The sequence below is a fragment of the Nycticebus coucang genome, chromosome 6 (genome assembly GCF_027406575.1).
Source record: "Nycticebus coucang isolate mNycCou1 chromosome 6, mNycCou1.pri, whole genome shotgun sequence".
Lineage (NCBI taxonomy): Eukaryota > Metazoa > Chordata > Mammalia > Primates > Lorisidae > Nycticebus > Nycticebus coucang.
The window spans coordinates 63582810-63604068 of NC_069785.1; positions in this window are offsets into that span (position 1 = coordinate 63582810).

Sequence of the window (21259 nt, forward strand, 5' to 3'; positions counted from 1 at the left end):
CAGTAGCTGACTTTTAAACAACCAACTAACTCATTTTTGAGCAAAAAGTTTTGAAAAATCTCAGCATGTTGCATCAGCATCTCTATCTAGTATCTAAGGTAAAATCTTAAACTCAAGGAGAAAGAGTGACTAAATTTGCAGAAATGGTAATAATAATAAAGGTAATAATACAAATATATTAACAGTAGAGTATAAATGTCTAAACACAATTGAATAAGTGAGGTGAATGATATGTTTGATGTGAACATTCTAGATTGTATATAGAGTCAGCACATTGTACCCCATAAATGCAGTAATGTACACAGTTATGATCTAATAAAAAAATTAATTTAATAAAAATGATTTTACTAAAATTAAATAAAAATTAATGTTACTAAAATTAAGTGAAAATTAATGTTACTAAAATTAAATAAAAATGTTACTAACATTAAATAAAAATGAATAAAGTTAAATTTAATAAAAATTAATAAAACTGAATTTAATAAGTGTTATTGAATTTTAACATACAATCAATTTTATTAAAATTAAAGACTTTTTAAAAAAAGGTAATAATAGCAGTAACAGCAGCAATTCCTAAAATTAATAATATGTTAGGTCTACTTTGATGCCTTTTAAAAATTGTCTTTGTATCTTTAAAGTTTTCGGCAGTCCTCGGAACAGGCTTCTTAGAATGAAGTCTTTTATTTTTGTGTTTCCATACGCAGTTCTTTTTTGAAACATGAGTTAGTTGCAGTATTACTTGGGAGAAAAAAAAAGCCCAGAATGACTCCTTTGTGTATCCATTATTCCCTAAACAGCAAGTCATTCTTTGTTCACTCAAAATGTGCCCCTTAGGACACCCTTGAAGAGGGACTCTTAACCCCAGATCAAGCAGGTGCTTACACTTGCATGTAAAATTATGAATGAGGTGTGTGCATTTTCTCTGGACACTGGCTAGCTTTCACAATAGTATATGAAGACTCAAGAGGCTCAGGTCTTGTCTCCTGGGATTTTTTATTTTTTTATTTTTTAGTTTGTTTTGGGGGCAGAGTCTCATTCTGTTGTCCCAGCCTAAAGTATTGTCCCATTCTGTTGTCCCAGCCTATGTGTCATTATAGTTCACAGCAACCTCAAACTCCTGGGCTCAAATGATTCTCCTGCCTTAGCCTCCCGAGTAGGTGAGACTACAGGCACCCTCCACAACACCCAGCTAATTTTTCTATTTTGGTAGAGATGGACATCAAGAGTCTTGCTCTTGTTTAGGCTGGTCTTGAACTACTGAGCTCAAAGGAACCTCCTGCCTTGTCCTCCCACAGTGCTGGGATTATAGGCATGAGCCACGGTATAGCCAGCCTCTCCTGGGATCTTTTTAGTTTCTGGGACTGCAGTACCAAGGTGAACTCACTCTTCCCTGATCTGAGCATGGTGCACTGTGTTGGGTAAGTCTCCATGCTAATATTACATTTAGGAAACATTTGTTTTAGTTTTGGTCCTACTCTGAAGTTGCATAAACTTCAAACAAGTTACTTTTCTTTTCTTGGCCTCAGTTTGCTCATCATTTGAATGAGAGGAGTGTTTCTTCTATTTGGAGAGACTAGACTGGTTATTGTGGGACTAAAATAGGGAACAAATGCACTTTGAATAATAAAAAGCACCTTAATGAACCAGGTGTGACTCTGGGCTCAGTGCTTTTGTGTTGCTTCCTTCATCTTTTCTTCCTCTGTTTCTTTCCTTTCTGGGAGGCTGCTGTTCTCAAGTGTGCATTCTCTGTTCTTTTCCCATGATTTTTAGGCGACACAGTAGAGACAGAGAAAAAGAAAGGTAGCTGATTACGCAAGGGGTCACTTGAAGAGCTTGTTTCTAAGAGGGAGATATTAACATTTGGCTTTCAAAGAGTGTTTTATAGCTCTGCAAGGTACTTTGTGTTAATGACCATAATTCTTCATCACAACAGACCAGGAGGAAGTTTTCACCATACTCATTTTATTTGGAGTCCCCTTGATTTTTCTTTCTTTCTTTCTTTTTTTTTTTTAGATAAGATTCTCACTCTGTTGCCCTGGGTAGAGTGCCATAGCATCATAGCTCACAGCAACCTCAAACTCCTGGGCTTAAGCAATCCTCTTGCCTCAGCCTCCTGAGCAGCTGGGACCTCAGGCACCCTCTACAATGCTCGGCTAATTTTTCTATTTTTAGTAGAGATGGGATCTCGCTCTTGCTCAAGCTGGTCTCAAACTCCTGACACATTCATTTTATTTGGAAACTGAGGCACAGAGAGCTCAGCGGTCCCAATTCCCTTGAGACATCTGGGGGTAGTACTAGGGCTGGCATCTGAGTCTTCTGACACTGAGTGCTTGGGCTTTGCACTCATTCCTTGGGACATATCTTGGATGGCAGATACTGAATAAATCACGAGAGGATTACCTGGTCCCACAGTGAGAAGGTATGCATCAGCATGTGATGGAATGTCCCTTTTCTTTATACCATATCCCAGAAGAACTGTCTTCCATCGTGCCTGTTTTCAGATGGATTTTGACCCTGCAGTTAAGTCTTTCTCTCACTGCTGACTCTGCTCCTTCAACTTGATTCATTTGGGCCCCAACTGGCCCTGCTTGAGGAAAGGCCCATCTGGGAGTGTTCAATACATTCCCCTGTCAAGCAGGGGAAAGAGCTGCACTTGCAGAATGAGGAAACTTCCAAGAGGGCTCTGGCCAAAAGTCAAGTTGCAACTTTGAGAGCAACACTTGATCTGGACACTGACATAATATGCCTGTTGCTTATTATAATACTTCACAAATGCTGCGACATATATCTTTACTCTTGCCCATAGCAATGAATTCTCTAACTCAGTGTACTGCTTATGTTTTCAGATAATCTTTCAATGTCCAAGCATTTCACATACATTTATCAAGCCCCTACTGTGTGCCAAGTGCTGTAGGAAATAAAAAGATAAAATTGGAAGGCACTTGCTTCAATGCCTCCCAGCCTGCAGGAGATAGCAACAACACAGTGACTCAAGGCACCTCTGGAGAGGGTTGTGCTCAGTGGTTTAGGGATGCAGAGAGGAGAGACTGAGTTGCCAGGCTTAAAACATGAGCACCAATGAGAAGATGTTCCACATCATGTCGTGAGGCAAATGCAAATTAAAAGAACAAGAAGATAACACTGTACATCTTCCTAGAATGGCCCAAATCCAGATCACTGACACCACCAAATGCTGTTGAGGACGTGGAGCAACAGGAACTCTCATTATTTACTAGTGGGAATGTAAAAAGGTATAGCTGCTTTGGAGGATAGTTTCGCTGTTTGTTACAAAACTAAAAATAATCTTACCATGTGAAGCAGCAGTGGCACTCCTTGGAGTTGAAAACTTTGCCTACATAAAAACTTGCACGTGGATTTCTATGCAGCTTCATTCATAACTGCCAACCAGGACAATTAGAAGCAACCAGGACAGACTTCAGTAGGTGAGTGGATAAACTAGACTTCACCTATTGTGCAAAATGCAAGGGTACATGTCAAAACTATTAAGAGTATAAATGTCTTATCACAACAAAGAAGTAAGTCAAGTGAAGGTTATGTGAACTAGTTTGATTTAAACATTTCAGATTGTATATAAAATCAGCATATTGTACCCTATAAATGCATTAATATACACAGTTATGATTTAATTAAAAAAATAAACTACGACATCAAACAAGGGAGTATTACTAAGTGATAAAGAGAAATGAGCTATGAAGCCATGAAAAGACGTGAATGAAACTTAAATGCATATTTACTAAGTGAACAAAACCTACCTGAAAGGGTAACATGCTGTATGATTCCAACTAGATGACATTCTGGAAATGGCAACATGATAGACACAGTAAAAAGATGAATGGATGCCAGAAAATAAGGGTCAGGAAGGGATGAATCAGTAGGTCACAGATGATTTTTTGTTCAGTAAAAGATGTATGATACTGTAATAGTGGGTGCATGTCATCATTTCTGCAAACCTCTAGAATACACAATACCCAGAGTGAACCCTTACATGGACTCTGGACTCTGGGTGATTATGATGTGATATAACACCAACATGTGTTCACAACACCAACAGTGAACCCTTACGTGGACTCCAGACTCTGGGTGATTATGATGTGTTTCTGTAGGGTCATCCACTGTAACAAATGGACCACTCTGCTGGGGGATCTTGAGATGGGGGAGGCTGTGCATGTGTGTGGGCAGGGAGTACATGAAATATCTCTGTACCTTCTGTACAATTTTTCTGTGAATCTAAAACTGCTCTAAAAAATAAAGTCTACTGAAAAAAAAATTGAAAAAGCTCCATGAGAGCAGAGATCTTGTCTACCTTATTCACCGCTAGATTCCCAGCCTCTAGCCTGGCGTGATGCTCCATAAATATTTCTTGATTGAATGACTGAATAACCTGTGCCTGAATTAAGAAGGTTTCCTAGAGAATGTGAGATTTGAGTTAGCTTGATGATGAGTCGTGCCTCCCTAGGCAGAGAAATATAGGCACAGTGTGACTATTACAGGCAAAGAGAATAATTCAATAAAAGCACAAAAGCATGGAAATGAATGAACTGCTTGGGGAACTGCAAATGATCCACTGTCACTGCAGCATGCATTTTTCAAGACAAAGCATTGGCTGGTGTCAGGATAAGAAGTCATTATAATGACCCCCATGTTATAGAAGAGGAGCCTCAGGCTTAAGGGAGTCAGGTGACTCACCAGAGACCAGACCCCTTCTGTGTACAGGGCATTTTACTGAGCACCTTTGTGCGTTATATCATTTAAATACACATAGAAAGTTTATTGGATGAGTACTATTGTTTTTCTAATTTGGAGGATAAAGATAACAAGATTTAAGGAAGTTTAATTTTCCTAGGACTTTCAAGATGGTAGACTGAATATACATCATGGCCTCATGACCTAAATTCTTAGAAATTAAAGAAAAAAAATTTGAGGATTCTTCATACTTCATTCCAAAGAGACTGCCTTAGTTTGCAGTCTCCACAATCCCACTACTAGGCATCTATCTTCTTCTTGACCTATCTATTTAGAAGAAAACAAATTATTTTATCATAAGGACATTTGCACTATTTATCGTAGCCCAATTTATAATTGCAGAGACATGGAAGCAACCTAAATGCTTATCAACTCAGGGATGGATTAACCAATTGTGGTATGAGCATACCATGGAATACTATTCAGCCATACACAAAGATGGTGACTTCACAACTTTTGCAATATCCTGGGTGGAGTTGAAATACATCTTTTTAGTAAAGTATCACAAGAATGGAAAAGCAAGTATCCAATGTACTCAATACTACTATGAAGCCAGTAGATGATCTAATACATGTCCATATGGGAGAAAAATTCATTTCAATTCAAGCTGGTGGAAGGGTAAAGAGGGAGGGGGAGGGGAGGAGGGTTACTCTCACTGAAAGAGCCTGGTGTGGGGGGTTGGCACACCTTTTGAGTGTGGGACATAACCAGAAGAGAGACTCTACCTAACAAAATCAAAATTTTGACCTGGTTGTTTGTACCCTCACATTAACCTGAAATAAATTTACTTTTCCATTAGTAATGAAAAGAAAAAAAAAATTTCCAGAAGGAGAAGGAGCATCAGGAAGAGGAGGAGGAATAGCAACACTGGAAAATAAGGAGGAAAATCTCAATGGACTAGAGGAAATGTTAAGAAGTATCTGATAGAAAGCAGCAGGCTCTCGACTGAAGAATAAGACTCTTTGATCCAGTTCTTGGGTGAAGGTGGGGAGTGACACTGGAATTGGGCTACCCCTGAGAGAGGTGGGCGTCCCGCAGAGGGCTCCAGGCATGCTGAGGGACAGCTGACCTCTGCACAGGTGTGGCTGGAGGACAGGGTATGCCCCAGGTTGCATCAGGAATGTGGGGCAGTTGGTCAGAGATGCACAGGACAGGGAACACACATGGCAGGCCCCTTACTCATCCATCAGCTCCGGAGGTTTGATGCCTGGTGATGTGTCCCCCTCCCCACCATGATTTCACAGAAAAAGATCTGGAGTTTCAGCAGCATGTCCTGGTCCTCCCCCTGCCTGAGCAGTCTGTGGACACAGGGCCAACTGTCTGAAAGAAGACATGAGCCCACAATTAAGAATTACTGATGAGAGTGAGAGTAACTTGCCCTCAATCATCCCTAATCCCTTAAAACAAACAAACAAACCCTAGTCAGTAGCAAAGGCTTGGGATCTCCGTTGTAGGTCTCTACCATGGCTTCTCTTCCAACGGTGTCAACTGCCTTCTACATCCAATGTGTGTCACAGCATCATCTGGGTCTGAGTCCCAGCAGCGGAGCAAGCCCCAGAGGCAACGCGAAAAGCTGTGCAATTTTTTTTTTGCCTTTTTATTATTAAATCATAGCTGTGTACATTAATGTGATCATGGGGCACCATACACTGGTTTTATAAACCGTTTGACACATTTCATCACACTGGTTAACATAGCCTTCCTGGCATTTTCTTAGTTATTGTGTTAAGACATTTACATTCTGCATTTACTAAGAAGCTGTGCAATTTTTGTTGAGCTATTGACACACTGGGCATGAAACATACATTCAACACAAATTCAGTGAGCATCTCCTCGGATGCAGAGCCTTCCCTGGGCCGGGGGAGCAGGTGGTGTACAGAGGAAAGGCGGGAGCAGAGGCTCTGGAGAGAGTGCAAAGCTGATAGTCGTGGGCCCAGAGAATGGGTCTTAATGATTAAAGGAGAAGCAGGACACCCCAGAATAGTTATTCTGAGATTCATGAGGGCTGAGGCCTTGAGGGAACTGTACTTGGAACTAAGTAAGGAGAAATGGCAATGTACAGAATATGAACCAGAGCCTGAAGATGGGATATTCAGAGAAGGCACTTAGGAGACTCAAGGCAGCATCTCCATGCGGAGCAGTAGCAAGACTCAGTCTGTTTTCCCCAGCTGTGAAAATGGATTGTGTGGTGTATTAGATTCCTGTGGCTGCTGTAACAAATGAACATAAACCCAGTGGCTTAAAACAGCAGAAATTGACTGTCTCACTGTTCTGGAGGCCAGAAGTCTGAGACAACCTCAGCAGGGCCACCCTGCCTCTGCAGGCCCTGGGAAAGAATCCATCCTGTCCTTTGCAGATTCTGGTGGCTGCTGGAACCCTTGGTGTTCCTTGGTTTGTAGCTACATTGCTCCCATCTCTGCCTCCATCACTGCATGCCTTCTTATGGGATTTAAGGCCTACCCTAACCCTGTATGACCGTTCATAAACTGAGCACAACCACAAGGACCCCATTTACAAATAAGGCCACATTCTGAGGTTCCAGGTGGACAAAAACTTTTAGGGGACACCATTGAACCCAGTAAAGGTGGTATCACCTAATACTTTGTATAGATGACAAAATTTACAAAGTGACTACCTAGACCCTGCTTCTGGGCAAAGGTTCAGATTTTCCTGACTCAAAGGCAATGTGGCCCCTTAAAGTGATGGAAATCTTTCTGCAACCTTTGAAACTCTCCTAAATTGTGGTTATCCACCATCCTTTCTCCCAGACCACACTGAGACGCCCCACAGGGCATCTATTCCCTCCCCTCCTTATTTGTTAATTTCGTATTTGTGGGCAAATGTTGTTATCCTCCCTCAAATAGTTTGCTCCTGCACACAATGTACCGCTTTCCCGTTTCTATTTTAAAGCTGCGCACGCATCTGTAAGAAGATGGGAGTGTTATGTAATACCTACCATTTTTGTCAAAACCTCATCTCACCCCATTGCCTGATACAGGAGGAAGTTACTGGTGTGAAATTTGCTGCTTTTTTTCTTAAGGTGAAGAGTATATTCAGATGGATTTCATACCTCACATTCATGAGCAGGTCCATTTTTAAAAGTCTATAGGTACTGTGCTAATGAAAGATGAAATTCACATCTGTCTCCTGTATAGCATGCCAGCAATGATTGTACAAATATAGCTGAATACTCTGCCTTTGCCTTTATAGGTATTTTAAAGAGGTGCCCTAGAGGGAAGCGTGCAGACTGATCAACAGAAAACATCTTAGAGAGGAAGACGACCAAGAATATTTTCCCTTCTAAGAGGTTATGATGTGAAAGTGTTAGCAAATTTGGAACCTGTCATCTGGACTATTTCAGTTTATAAATGAGAGCTACAACAGCCCTAGGGGGCCTCAGGAAGGGAAAAATGACTTTAGGAAAATGATGTTTCTTTGTTAGAATCAAGGCTTTGTGAGAGGTGAGATGGGCCAGCCCAGGGGCAGCCAGGATGGGGAATCCAGATGGAGCTGCAGGCTTGGGCAGTGCCAGGGGTCAGACCTGGGGGCCAGGGCAGGGTTAGGGAGGCACAGATGTGGGGTGATATGGGTTAGCAGGTTGCTGCAAATATGGGGGCCAGTCTGCAACAGGAACATTGGCCGCATGCAAGGTATGATTAGGCCAAATTCCAGAGTAAGATCACTGTCATTCAGAGCATGATCCAAACGGCAGGGGTAGGAAGCTGACTAGAGGTCAGAAAAGAGGTGATTGCTACCAAGATCTGGCATTGGTTACTGGGATCCTGGTGATGGCAAAACTAGGTGCTCAAGGGAAGATATCCAGTCTAGCTAAATTTTGCAGATACTCCAACCTGGGCTTGAAAAAAAGGGTAAAGGAGGGTCCTGGTGGCCACTTTGTAATTTGCACCATCTATAGAAAGGATTGGGTGATAGCGCCCTTACTAGACTGAGTGATATCCCCCAAAATTCATGTGTTGGAACCTAAGAATGTGAGTTTATTTAGAAAGAGTGCCTTTGTAAATGTGATCAGGTAAGATGAGACCATACTAGCCTATGGTAGGCCTTAAAATCTGACGACTGGTGTCCTTGTAAGAAGGGTAAGTGAAGACTCAGAAGAAGACCATGTGTTGACAGAGGCAGAGACTGGGACGATGCAGTTACAAGCCAACAGATACCAAGGATTGCTGGGATCCTCCCAAAGCTCAGAGAGGCAGGATACTCTTCCCTAGAGGATTCGGAGGGAGTGGTGCTGTGGAGAATCCCAGGGCACTTGCTGAAGCTCCCCCTGGGGCTATCCTTTGCTAGTCCTGCATGACCCATGCCCACTGGGTCTGTGAGCACCATGAGCTCAGCTTGGGGAGGCCTGAGGGCTTTGCCACCTTTTATTAGTTATCTTTGGCATATTGAAAAGACAATTAGACTTAAATTTAAGAGTCCTGGACCGTGTTTTATTACTTATTCACATATGCGTTTAACTACTTAGCAAATATTTATGGAGCACCAAAGGTGGACCAGGCCCTGAGCTAGGTCCTGGGGAGGCGAAGTTGCATAACAGCGTCTTTGACATTGAGGGGCCACTGACCAGGGACATGTCCAGCCAATTTCGTTCCTGTGACAGAACACATAAATGCGACAATGGAGTGTTACACAAACGTCCCGGGGAGATATGGCAAAGCTTGCTGAGGGGAGGTGGGACGTGTAGGAGGGTGGGAAGGGTCCTTGGAAGTGTGATGCCCAAAACTTAAAGAGTGAGTCGGAATGAGCCTGGCAAAGAGGGAGGAAGGGCATTTTAGAGAGAAGAGATAGCATGGGAAGATACGTGGAGGTGACACACCAGCATTTGTAGAGATCTGTCATCAGACCGTGTGGCTGGAATTAAAACCTGCAAAGCAGGGAGGCACGGAAACCAGAGCTGTGGATAAGGGGATCTTGAATACACCTTACAGTGTCCCCATGAACTTAACCCATGGCTAATGAGAGCCACAGAAGGTTCTGAGCAGAGAGTGATGTGGTCAGATTTGTGAAGTACAGATGGAGTAGGGCTCAAGGCTGGGGCAGGAAGCGGAGGCTGTGCATAGAGGTCAGAAAGGCTGCTGCACTGAACCCAGCAGTGGGAGGATGGGGAGAGGTTTGTTTTAAGAACTCGTTAGGAGGCCAGCCCAGAATTCCAGCTTTCTGAACTTGTATAAATTGCTTCATTTTCTGAGCTTTAATGTTCTCCTTGGTGTGCTGGGGAAGAATGATACAATAGTCCCTAAAAGTTGTCAAAGGATTAAATGAGGTCACCAAAGTTACAAATACTTGCTAACTTCTCTAAAATCCTCCAAAGTAGTAGGTTTCCTACAATATTTATGGAATGACTCACCTGGGTCTGAAAGATGGCCAACCTGGAGAAATATGTAAACACTGAATAGTTTATAAACTGATTTAGACATTTAAAACGGGATTTTTAAAGCCCAGGTTTGTAAATATATATACTTCTATGCTCTTTCTAAAATATATAATTATGTTCTCTGCTCACATAATTTTATCCATTATAAAAACTGAGCATATCACTGTCACTTTCATTGCAGGATACTAGCAGAATTTGCTTTACCTAGCAGATGTGTTCCTGAAAATTTTACTTGTAAATTAATTTTAAAATGAGTCAAATTATCCTTTACTTACACTAGGGAGATTCATTTCAAAGAACCCTCTGTTTGTGAATCCTTTGGTAAAGTTAATAATTATTCTTAATATTTTGGAGAGGTTAAATGTGGACTTCTACATTATTTGAATTGAGTGGTAGAGGTCTGTATATAAATATATCTCTACATTTTTTAATATACAAGAATATGTAATAGTATCTCTTCAGATATACCAGGCAAAATTTCTCTCTCGGCCTTTTGCTGTGCAGTTGCACTTTTTAACACTCATCGGTCGTAATTCAAGACAGTCTTCCACCAAACATGTCAAATTAGCATCCACATTAATCTTCTTCATACTTGACAGAAACCCAGTCTCAACCCTTCCATTACTGACATGAGATCAATTCACTTTCACAATATGATCTTCTATGAGGCAATAAATTACCAACTTTCTATTTAGCATCTAGTCAGCATCTAATTGCATTTTGATTTGTTTCTTGATGTGCTGTTGGAGTGTTGAGAATTGGACATGGAAAGCCAGATGAGTCATATTTGCCAAATTATAACTTGTAATTGTAAAACATAACAACATTAATACAATAAGTGATGCAAATCTATACTAAAAATGTTCAGACGGGCAAGATTTATGGCAACATGGACTTATAATAACCACCATTTATGAAGCACCTACTACGGTCCAGGAACTGTGCTTATAATTTTGCTTACCTCTCCCCTGGCCCTAGCAGAGATTATTATTTCTCATTATGCAGAAGAGAACATGGAAGCTTAGCAATATTAAGTCACCTGCCCCGAGTTCCCCAGCTAAGACCTAGTCGAGCTGCAATGTGAACCCTGAACTATTAATAATATCATATGTCAGGTCCTCTGAGTTAGAGACCTGGTTTCCAGGCCTATGTGGCCCTCTAACTCACCTTTGCACCTGGGTTCCTTATCTGTCACAAAGGAGTTATGTTCCTTTTTACCTCTAAGACCACTTCTGCTTCCTGATGTTTTCAATGAAGTTTCAAGAAGGCCTTGAGCTACATTTAAACAGCCTGGCATTCCACCCCACCTCCCCACAGTCAATGAAATCCAACTTGAAATCCGAGAATAGCTAAACCTCTACTTTAGTCCCAAGAGCCATTTCACTTACTGAAATACTTACCACACTACCATCCAATTACTATGTAAAACACCTTGGGATACCATTAATACAAAAGGTTATATATTCTAAAACCCAAATGCCATTTTGTATTAGACATTTTCTTAAGGGCTACTTATCTCAGGATGAATTCCAAGAATGAGTGCTTAATAATTATTTTGCATTTAAACAACCTACTTATGAATTCCAGGGATACATTGTGCCACAGTACGGCTTCTGCAGGGTACAGCAATTATTATAAATGTTGGTGGATTAACTGCTACAGTACTGCAGCCTGACAAAATAATACATCTGTATTAGATCACCGGTAGGTCATCAGGCAAAATCCTTCCTTCCTCTCCACTCCCAACCCTCATCTCAGAAAATCAGGCTGTACAGGATATATTTTACCCCAGCAAGAAATAATATAAAACTCCCAACAACCCATACAGAATAGGCAGAACTCCAAATATTGGACCTGGTTATAGATATTTTCTTATTTGATGAATTGCAATGCAAATATCCCTCTTCAAAGATGCTGGGAAGAAGATTTTTAGAAGCCAAGGTATCTTTACATATACTTCTCATGAATGGGACACAAAAACCAACACAGCCACAATAATGTACAGTTTGGATCTATTTAGATTTATGAAGTTTTTCTTTAAAAGACTAGGTCATAATTTGGGAGAAAATAGGGTTTAGATAAAAAAAGTATGCATTTGTTCCTGTGTGCTCCTGTGTGTGAATGTGTGTGTGTGCCTGTACATGTGTGTAGGGCTGATGTAAGGAGAAAAATTCAGTTAACCTCTTGTGAACCCAAACAGCCAAGCTCCATGCAGCTTTAACAAATAAGCACTTGGTGATGAACATTTAACAGTCTCATTAAATCATAATTTAAAAGATTACTTTTTTTGCCCCAAACAAATAAAACTCTGTTAAATTCCAATAAGGATCTTTAGAACAGCTGTTTTGTGCTACAGAATGAGTAATGACCTTATAATTGTATTAGATGTGGCATAGAAATGTTTATGTTTCTCTTCCAGTATGAAATGCGCTAAACAGCAGAAGCCAAAGAAAAGAGATTCATTATAAATTCCCAGGGCACAATTCTGAGTTTTCAGAGATGAGGGGGGTCCTTAGTCAAATTCTAACATAAATGCTGGGCTCAGCTGGGCTGGGCTGGGCCATTTCTGAGGCAAGCTAATTACTAACTGGATCCCCTCTGGGCCTGCCACATATCCTGCCCTTCACCTCAAACATCTAAGCACCTGCTGGAACCATCTGACCTTAGAAAATCTGCTCTCTGATCAAGACTAGGCCAGCACAGTGGCTCGCGCCTGTGATCCTAGCACTCTGGGAGGCCAAGGTAGGCAGATCACCTGATCTTACTGGTTTGAGACCAGCCTGAGCCAGAGTGAGACCCCCCATCTCTAAAAATAGCCAGGCGCTGTGGTGGGCACCTATAGTCCCAGCTACTTTGGAGGCTGAGGCAAGAGAATCACTTAAGCCCAAGAGTTTGAGGTTGCTGTGGGCTATAACGCCATGGCACTCTACTGAGTGTGACAAAGTGAGATTCTGTCTCAAAAAAAAAAAAGAAGAAGAAAAAGAAAGACTCTTGGATAGCAAGGGTTCAAAGTCCTCAGAGCCAAGCTCTTTTTTTTTTTTGGCTGGGGCTGGGATTGAACCCACCACCTCTGGTATAAGGGGCCGATGCCCTACTCCTTTGAGCCACAGGTGCTGCCTTCTATCTTTTTTTTTTTTTTTTTTTTTGAGACAGACTCTCAGCCTGTTCTTAAGCTAGAGTGCTGTGGCATCAGCCTGGGCTCACAGCAACCTCAAACTCCTGGCTCAAGTGATCCTCCTGCCTTAGCCTCCCAAGTAGCTGGGACTATAGGCATTAGCCAGAATGCTTGGCTAATTTTTCTATTTTTCAATAGAGACAGGGTGTTCTGTCAGCTGGTCTGGAATTCCTGAGCTCAAGGGACCCTCCCAGAGTGCTAGGATTGTAGGTATGATCCACCATGCCTGGCTAAAATAATTTTTAACAACATTAAAAAAAAAATTTTTATTGTGTGTATTTGAGGTTTAAACTTGCTAGGAATGTGTAAATTTCCTCTAGCATGGGAGCTGCACAGCTACTATTTACAGTCTGGATTTGCTGTCCAGCGCTCACCCACCAGGCCCAGTGGGCTGACTTGTGTGGACTTTATCTGCCAGCTTCATGGACTTTTGCTTCTCATTGTGTTTGGACAGTGATGAGCCCTGCATGGGAGCTGAGTGAAGTTTGGCAGGTATTTCCCTGGTTCCTTCCCTGTGGGGTGGCCATGGGCTGTGTTCATCTCTCTGCCCAAGGCCTCAGCTCCCGTCAGGAGACCTTGCTCACGTGGCTCTTTGCCTGCAAGGTCTGGTAATTCTGTCTCCTCTAGTTCCTTCAAGCCTCAGAGTGGTAACCGATCCTAGACTGGGATGCTTCTTGAAGTGATGTGCTGGTAAACCAGCCCTCCAGAAACCTCAAAACCAAAACCAAAGTCGGATTCATAGTGCTTGCCCACATCTAAGATGTAAGTGCTCCTATCATGGCCGGCTCCAGTCCACCAACATGATGTCACTCAAGGTGGAGCTGGGAAGGGTCACACACAATCGACTGTTGTGAACTTCCGTGAGCCTTTGTGAGCTGGCTGTGGCACGTCACTGCCTCCCCCAGCCTGCAGGCACCTTGGTCTCTTTATTCAATTCTGCACTGATTACCCATTTTGACTGCGATCTGTTTCCTCCCAGACCTAGCTGATGCAGCCTTCTGAATGGTGGGCCTTATGTACTTGGGTGCACTCATAGTGATGGGACACATCTCCAAAGCAGCAGTTTTTCTTGGGCCAATGCCTACTGTTAGGAATTCTTCCCCAAACATAAGGCAGAATTCTCTCCCCTGGGTCTCCCACTTGGAGTATTATGATGCTCCCGCACTGCCCAAGTTTGTTTTCAAAAGTGCAGGCACTTAAGCTCATTTCTGTCCATTCAGGGTCTACTGACAAGTGAATGAAGGCATCGTGGCTGGGTTCACACTGGTGTTGAAACAAATGGCTGGCAAATCTCATCCCACAACATAGGGACAGCTGCCCAGAGAAAACTTTCTCTCCTGGGGCTGTCATGGCTCCTCTCGGCCACACTGCTCCTGGGGTCTCCCTTATGGCAACTTTCTCCCCCACTCTGGCTTCCACACTTGCGAGGCCTCAGGCCACTCACTGACTCAAGGTCAGGGTGGGTGCTCACTCTTCCCTGGTTTCCCACTCGGAGCTGAACTTCCTTCTCCCTTCAGGATCAGCAACTGCTTTTTTTAGTCCCTTCAAGTTAAATGATTGTCTTCAGCCAGGGGGCTCCCACAAGAGAACTCAATGGCCCATCAGGCAGAGTGTCTTACCCCCTAAGATTCAGACAGTAGAGAAAAGAGGAATCTTAATTGCTTCCTTGGGGCTAACGCAACCACTTTCTCCACCAGGACGGCTGCTGTTGGTCATAATAGTCTTTAACATTTATGAAGCTCGGACTGTGTATCAGATGTCATATAAGCACATTAACTTCCTTACAACTTTGTGTGAATCAGGGTCCTTGCAATAAAATGAATAGCGTATTCAGTATTTTTCGTATAGTTGAAGAGAATTTAATGATGAAGTTATTTATCTTGTCACTGTGTAGGAATGGCCCAGCCCCATAGACTACTGACAATGGGAATCATTGCCACTCCTCACAACAATGGGAAAGAGAAGCAGGGTCATTGTTCTCCGAATTAGCTAGAGGGGTAAACTGTGGTTGTGGAAGGGAAGCAGCCTCCCTACAGGAGCTGTGGCTCTAGAGACAGAACCCACTTCCAAAATTAAGCTATCAGGATGGAGTGTGCAAAGGTGTTGGGAGGTGACACATGCCCTGACCCTCTGGGTTGGTTGAGGCCCAGGGGGAGTTGAAGGGCCCAAGATCCAGCCGATCACACACCTCAGGCTCTTGGGTACTGAGCAGAGTGGGGAGGGGTGAAAATGGGCCTGAGGGAAGGCTGGGATATAAAGAACAAGTACCAACCCCCAGAGGCAAGTATACCCATCATCCTCCATAAGTAAAGTGGCTGGATTTGAACCAGGGAAATTCAGGGGTGAAGCTCATGCCCCCAACACTGTGTTATGTTGTATTCCAAAGTCTCACGATGGAGGTGAAAGGGGAGGAAAGTGTGTCAGCTTCCTTCCTTTCTTAGTGTTCTCTTTTCCATTTCACCTCCAATGCCCAGAGAAGTCATAGCCTTAAAAAACAGACCCCAAGTGAACTTTTCAGAAGGTCATCCAAGAGGGTCATCTCTGGCAGGACAATGGCTACGCTGTGATAAAATCGGTTGATCTATGAGTAGTTTCCATTTGTTCATCTTTTTCTTCTCCTTGGGCCTACAGAAATCAAGTCCATGTCCTCTTCTGCCTGGTGGCCTCTTGGGTGCCCCAGGGCAGCCACGCTGCCTCCTTGTAATCCCATCTGCCTCGCCGAGCAGAGGCTGTCCCTCTTGGCTGCCCTTCTGCTGATGTTCTGGTTGCCTTCATTGAACAAACTCTTTCCTCGGCACATGGCCTGATGTACACCTCTCTTATAGAAGGCAACCCTCTTGTAGAAGTCCTTCCCTATTTGCATATAGGGAGGCATAAGGAGGAATAGTTTTAGAGAAATTTTGGACCATATTCCCAAAGGAAAAGGCTCTATATTTAAAATCCTTCCATGTTGCTGAGAGCAAATATAAACTCTTCTTCAAATAGATTCTATTTCTCTATTAAGGTAGCAGAAAGCTACACATACATTGACTGTATTATTTTAACTTATCAAAACACCTTCCTAGAATGATAAGAAAGCCCTCAGTTTTTATAAAAAAGATCATGCAAAACACTTTCCAGGAATTGTTGTCTAACCATCATCACAGGTAACTTCTGTTTGTTGTTTAATATTCTTTATGAAACAAATTATCCCTAGAATGCAGTGCAGAAAAAGCTGGCCTTTCCTGATAATGCGTCATTTCTCCCTTGATGAGCCAGTGAGAGCTATAAAGGTATCTTCCCTTTTTGACTTGACTTATGGGAAGTTCCAAGTTAATTGGTTCATGGAACAGTTGCAGTAACTCACTTTACCTTAGGCCTTCTGGTACGAGTCTTGTTCCTTTATCCTTGTTTTAATTAGCCCTACAATAAATGTATCCTTTATTCTTTTTATAGTAATTAGTTTTGTGTCTAGTAAGTTAACAAAGTGATTTTTATGTTCTTTTTCGATCCTTGTGAAAACCCTGTGAGGCCTTCTGGACTACTACTATTTTGGTGTTTTTAGATGACATTCAGAGAGGTGAACTAATTTGGTCCAAGTCACGAAGCTTGCAAGGAGTGGCCTCTGTGGAAAGCATAGCAAAGAAAGAAAAGCGGTTTCTAGCTCTCGGGTCTGACTGTGTGGTTCCTATTTGGGTTCTTCTTAAGCCCACTTGACCTTGGGCAAATCACCAACGTGAGCCTCCCCTACCTAACTAAACGTCAGTGTTCTCATCTTTAAAGTGAGGATAATATTTGTACCTATTTCATGGAACTCTTTGAAGGATAGAAATAAAATAGCCCATGAAAGTACTCAGCATAATACCTGGTGCTTAGTAAGGACCCAATAAATGCTAGTTATGATGATGATGATGAATGTTTAATTTCAGACTATCTTCGTTTTTCTTAAGGCTAGCATTCTTTCTACCACCATGCTTCATTTCAGAGAATATAGGTACATTATAACCCACTGTATTAAAATTTTTCTTTTTTTTCCCTGAATATCCCACCCACGCACCCCACCCCCCATCCCAGCCTCCATGTCAACTTGCAGTCTCTTGGGTTTTATGATACAATTAGAAAGAGCTGTTGGCCCAGAGCAAGTCTAGGTTGAGGTCCCATATCATGCCGCAGAGGACTGGCCTGCACCTGCACCTGCACCCACACCCAAGACAGGAGTGGGGCTGATGTTACCGCCCAGGGCAGGTGCTCTTCATCATACCAGTGTCTCCTTCAAGGGTATCTCCCCCTGCCATTTGGCAGCTGCTACTCTCTCAATGCCTCCCACTGGGGCCCATTACTTAGTGGAAGACACCTTGGTTCACAAATTACAAATAAAGAAATAGGCTACTTGGGCAGGCCGCTTCCCTTTGTGGGCTCTGTTTCCTCATCTGTAAATCAAAGGGGTGGGTGGTGGGAAGAATGAGCACCGTGATTTTTAGATGCTGCTGTTCTGACCCCAAAACCAATGTAACCCCTCTGCAAAAAAATGGGCTAAAAGTCTCCCAAGACAAAAACATCCCCTCTCCCTCCTAGCTTATCCCTGTTTAACATGTTCTAGGCAGGACCCTGGTCAGCTGAGAGAGTTAAGAGAATCTAAGGATTCGTTGATCAGATGAACCCCAGCTGTCAATTGCTGACCCTAGACCAGTGATTTTCAACTGGTGTGCCATGAAAGGATCTTAGTATGCTGCAAAAAATTTTAAAGATCACTAATTAAATCATTTTTGAGAAAAATTCAAAGCCCAGTAAGTATATTCTTTTGTTTCACTCTTCTTTTTTGATCAACATAATTTAAGTGTGCCATGGAATTTTAACTATAGGTTCAAGTGTGCCGTGAGATAAAAAAGGTTGAAAAACATTGTTCTGGAGTGTGTGTGTCTGAAGGAACAAGGCATATACTTGGAGACTTTGAAGGCCAGGGGTTGGAGAGTAGAATTCAAATAATAACACACAATGTCACATTTTCAAAGCATTGCCTCCTCTCTTTCATTCTCACGACACACTCCATGCCATGGGTGTTATTATTATCTGCACTTTCCCAAATGGGTTATGTGACTTGCATAAGTCTACAGAGTGAAGACCTGAGTTTGGAGCTCAAAAGCCAAGAGATTCTCCTATCACACCACCTGCTTTCCCACAGCTCACCCCATAGTTCAGGTTTCCTGAGCCATATATAAGTAGTTATGCACGTGGTATATGAAAAATCCAGCAGACCTGCTTCCTCCATTTTCCATAGACATGACATAACAAAGAGTTTAATGTTAGACACCGCTGAGATGTCTAGGAGGCAGGGTGATACTGGAACCAGCTAAAGTTTAAACATTGTTGTCTTTAATTCCTTTTAAGGAATATTTTATTATTTTTTCAATTTCAGGTTAATATGAGGGTACCAATGATTGGGTTACCATGTTGGTATTGATAGGTTGAGTCCCTGGGGTAGTTGTGTCCCACACCCATGAGGTGTGCCATATACCCTTACATGGAGCCCATTAGGTGGGTGCACACCCATCCTTCTCCCCCCAACTCAAATTGAGTTTCTTTCTCATGTGGGCGTGTGTTAGTTCATTCACTGGCTTCATATTAGTCATGAATACATTGGATATTTGCTTTTCCATTCTCATGATACTTTACCAAGAAGAAAGTATTTCACCTCCCTCCAGGTTAATATAAAAGACGTGAAGTCTCCATATTTTTTACGTGTTGCCTTGAATTTCAAACTCGCTATCACCGCGTCAACTTGCTCCCCACCTTCAGTTCCTCTGCGGTTTGGGTTGTGTCTCATCTCACAGCCGTGTGACTGAATCCTGGGTCTCTGTGGGTTTTGCTCACTCAGGCACCTCAAGCTGTCAAGTGGTATGTCATCTGCTGGCAAAGGGATGACAAGGGAGCCAGGGACCCACCAAGCCTGAAGGGTCGTGCAGACTTCCTGAGTGGCAGAAAAGTGCAAATCAATGAACCTCAAAATTGTGTATCAGAATGATCTGGAAGGCCTGTGAAAGCACAGATGCTGGGCCACACCCTGGAGTTTCTGGTTTAGAAGGTCTGGGATGGGGACCGAGAGTCTGCACCTCAGTGATGCTGATGCTGCGGGCCCAGGAGCCACACTTTGGGAACTGTTACATAGTAATAATATGGAGGTGAAGTGAGTTTTAGCACTCCAATCTTGCCTGTTAAGATTTAGGGGCAAGCTTGGTTCAGCTTCTTTGGCAAATTATTAGCCCTCCTGAAGGTTTAGCTTCATCACTTTCTTTTTTTATTTTATTTTATTTAGTTGTTGCAGTTTGGCCAGGGCTGGGTTTGAACCTGCCACTCTTGGTATATGGGGCTGGGGCCCTACCCACTGAGCCACAGGTGCTGCCCAGCGTCATCACTTTCTAAGTGATGATAACAGCATCTATTCCACAAAGTTACTGAAACCATTAAATGAGATGGTCCACGTGTGACCCAGAGGGTGGCTTTTCCCAAATTGTCAGGTTTCCGTGTCCATGCAAATAGCAGGACGTAGCTTCTTTCTTTGACCTCCGCCACCCCCAACAGTAATTCACTGGGGAGACATGTCAGTTAGCGTCTCACAGGCGTCCTCAAACTACAGCCCGCGGGCCACATGAGGCAGTGTGATTGTATTTGTTCCTGTTTTGTTTCTTTACTTCAAAATAAGATATGTGCAGTGTGCATAGGAATTTGTTCATAGTTTTTTTTTTTTTTTTTAACTATAGTCCGGTCCTCCAACGGTCTGAGGGACAGTGAACTGGCCCCCCGTTTAAAAAGTTTGAGAACCCCTGGCTAGAGTCTGCAGATCTGCAGATGGCACAGAAAAGGAATGGGTGTCACATTGCACCATCCACTGATTCTGCCCTCCGCATTCCTCCTGTTCACCCATTGCCCCTGTTTGGTCTCTGGGATACGTCCTTTTATCCTCCGTCCAGATGCCCCGGTGTCCCCCATGTCATTGGATGTCTAATCTCTCTTGCTCCCAACTTTAATTTCTCTTATGTTTAAGGAGGCAGAATATCTTCTCTCTGCCCCCACACTTGCCCACGGTGTTTGTACATCAAGGCCCTCCAGCCCGGAGCACCCTCCTCCCTGCACGCAGCTCCTGGCTGTCTCCTGAGCTCTCCTTGGCCTCTTGGTCTGTACCACAAATGGCTTGTTAGAGAACCTCCCCCTTTCCCATTACCCCTTCTCCCAGCAAAAAGAAAAATAAATACTTCTGTCCTTCCAGGTTATCTGATAGCTGCTTTCTCAAGGGAACAATGGTCTAGGGAAGAAGCGAAGTGAACTATAACTAGTGTGCTCAGGCCACCCTGGACTCAGTGTCGGCCTCCCATCTCCTCCTAATGCATCTGACAGCATTTGCTTTGGAAACCCCACTGGGCTATTTCTCCCTGGATCCAATTGCTCACAGGTGAAGAGTGGTCCTCACCCTCTGCTCGCCTTCAGCCTTGTGGGGTGAGGATTTATGTACCAGAAGGACCTCTAAGAGTGAGCTCCAATAGTGTGGCATCACAGGCTCCCTCTCTCCCCCAGGCAGGTTGAATTGACAGCCCAAGGCTGCCACCTACTTCCTCTCCCCTGGAGCCAGGGCCCACCTCTGTCCCTCTTGCCCCCACAGTCTGATGATGCCTGGCCCTTCTCTCTGGTACCTCAGCCTCTGTCCAGAAAATGTGACTTTCTGAGAGGCTGAGGATCACTTGAGCCCAGGACTTTGTTGTTGTAGTGAACTATGATGATGCCACCATACTTCAGTCTAGCCTGGGCAACAAAGCAAGACTCCATTTCTTAAAAGTGAAGCGGGGAGGGAGAGAGAGAAAAGGAGGAGGGGGGAAGAAGAGGGGTGAGGAGAGGGGTGGCCATAACCAGAGGAGGGGGGAGGAGGAGGTGGGGGGAGGAGGAGGGAGGAGGAGGTG